Source organism: Babylonia areolata, chromosome 22, assembly GCF_041734735.1.
Source record: "Babylonia areolata isolate BAREFJ2019XMU chromosome 22, ASM4173473v1, whole genome shotgun sequence".
Lineage (NCBI taxonomy): Eukaryota > Metazoa > Mollusca > Gastropoda > Neogastropoda > Buccinidae > Babylonia > Babylonia areolata.
The window spans coordinates 27,604,675-27,607,174 of NC_134897.1; the positions used below are offsets into that span (position 1 = coordinate 27,604,675).

General features: G+C 45.9%; 1 protein-coding gene across 2 annotated transcripts in view; it reads left to right on the forward strand.

The window, feature by feature from the left end:
• The window catches only part of LOC143297319 (uncharacterized), an 11,444-nt gene that overhangs the window by 8,277 nt on the left and 667 nt on the right, over positions 1-2,500 (forward strand). The gene's annotated exons all lie outside the window — the stretch shown is intronic.

A 2,500-nucleotide genomic window follows, 5' to 3' on the forward strand; every position in this document is an offset into this window, starting at 1 on the left:
AACTGGCTTGGTGGTAAGTGGTAACTGTCCTGTCCCCTACCTTACCTGTGACAAATCAGGCAATGTAAACTGGCTTGGTGGTAAGTGGTAACTGTCCTGTCCCCTACCTTACCTGTGACAGATCAGGCAATGTAAACTGGCTTGGTGGTAAGTGGTAACTGTCCTGTCCCCTACCTTACCTGTGACAGATCAGGCAATGTAAACTGGCTTGGTGGTAAGTGGTAACTGTCCTGTCCCCTCCCTTACCTGTGACAGATCAGGCAATGTAAGCTAGCTTGGTGGTAAGTGGTAACTGTCCTGTCCCCTACCTTACCTGTGACAGATCAGGCAATGTAAACTGGCTTGGTGGTAAGTGGTAACTGTCCTGTCCCCTACCTTACCTGTGACAGATCAGGCAATGTAAACTGGCTTGGTGGTAAGTGGTAACTGTCCTGTCCCCTACCTTACCTGTGACAGATCAGGCAATGTAAACTGGCTTGGTGGTAAGTGGTAACTGTCCTGTCCCCTACATTACCTGTGACAGATCAGGCAATGTAAACTGGCTTGGTGGTAAGTGGTAACTGTCCTGTCCCCTACATTACCTGTGACAGATCAGGCAATGTAAGCTAGCTTGGTGGTAAGTGGTAACTGTCCTGTCCCCTACCTTACCTGTGACAGATCAGGCAATGTAAACTGGCTTGGTGGTAAGTGGTAACTGTCCTGTCCCCTACCTTACCTGTGACAGATCAGGCAATGTAAACTGGCTTGGTGGTAAGTGGTAACTGTCCTGTCCCCTACATTACCTGTGACAGATCAGGCAATGTAAACTGGCTTGGTGGTAAGTGGTAACTGTCCTGTCCCCTACATTACCTGTGACAGATCAGGCAATGTAAGCTAGCTTGGTGGTAAGTGATAACTGTCCTGTCCCCTACCTTACCTGTGACAGATCAGGCAATGTAAACTGTGTTGGTGGTAAGTGGTAACTGTCCTGTCCCCTACCTTACCTGTGACAGATCAGGCAATGTAAACTGTGTTGGTGGTAAGTGGTAACTGTCCTGTCCCCTACCTTACCTGTGACAGATCAGGCAATGTAAACTAGCTTGGTGGTAAGTGGTAACTGTCCTGTCCCCTACCTTACCTGTGACAGATCAGGCAATGTAAACTGGGTTGATGGTAAGTGGTAACTGTCCTGTCCCCTACCTTACCTGTGACAGATCAGGCAATGTAAGCTAGCTTGGTGGTAAGTGTAACAGTGCACTTGGCGCACTGAAAATAATAACAACAGTAATAGTAATGATAATAATAATAATAATAATAATAACAATGATAATAATAATAATAATAATAATAATGATAATAATAATAATAATAGTAATAAAACTGCGATAGATACACAAAGATATATGCATGCACTCAAGGCCGGACAAAACGCGTCAGGTTATACTGCTGGTCAAGCATTTGCCAAACAGATACGGTGTAGCGTATATGGATTTGTCCGAACGCAGTGAAGCCTCTTTTTTTTTAAGAAACTCAAACTGATAGTATCATCTAACATTGTTTGGGTTGCATGGGTTTACAAGAGTACACTACAATATCAGTCAGGGTTGGTGGTGGGGGTGAGGGGGTGGGGATTGGGGTGGGGGTGGGGGTTCGGTTACTGTCAATGTCAGTAAGGGTTGTGGGTGCAGGGAAACGGTGGAGTCAGTAAGGAGGAGTTTGGGGTTTAGAGGTTTTTGGATTTGTATTTGTATTCCTTTTTATCACAACAGATTTCTCTGTGTGAAATTCGGGCTGCTCTCCCCAGGGAAAGCGCGTCGCTACAATACAGCGCCACCCATTTTTTGTTGTTGTATTTTTTCCTGCGTGCCGTTTTATTTGTTTTTCCTGTCGAAGTGGATTTTTCTACAGAATTTTGCCAGGAACAACCCTTTTGTTGCCGTGGGTTCTTTTACGTGCGCTAAGTGCATGCTGCACACGGGACCTCGGTTTATCGTCTCATCCGAATGACTAGCGTCCAGACCACCACTCAAGGTCTAATGGAGGGGGAGAAAATATCGGCGGCTGAGCCGTGATTCGAACCAGCGCCCTCAGATTCTCTCGCTTCCTAGGCGGACGCGTTACCTCTAGGCCATCACTCCACTGGTTTGTGGGTATCTCTCAGTAAAGTCATTGTATGTAAGAGAGGGTTAACTGGGGTCTTCTTCACCAAGTAGTGGATGAAGAAGCGAGAGAGGGGGGAAATTCAGACAAGTGATCATCAGTAAGTAGGAGTTTGGACTAAGTGGGGAAGGGGTGGATGGCTTCTTCTTCAATTACTGTCATCGTCAGTAAGTAGGTGTTGGGGTTTTTTTTATAGTGAGAAACGGGTTAATTGTTTTCTGCTGTTGTTGTTTTCGATTTTTGAAAATGTGTGGGCGTGTTTTGTGACGTGGTTTGTGTTGGGGCCTGTTTTAGTGACGTGGTTTGTGTTGGGACCTGTTTAGTGACTTGGTTGTGTTGGAGGCTGTTTAGTGACGTGGTT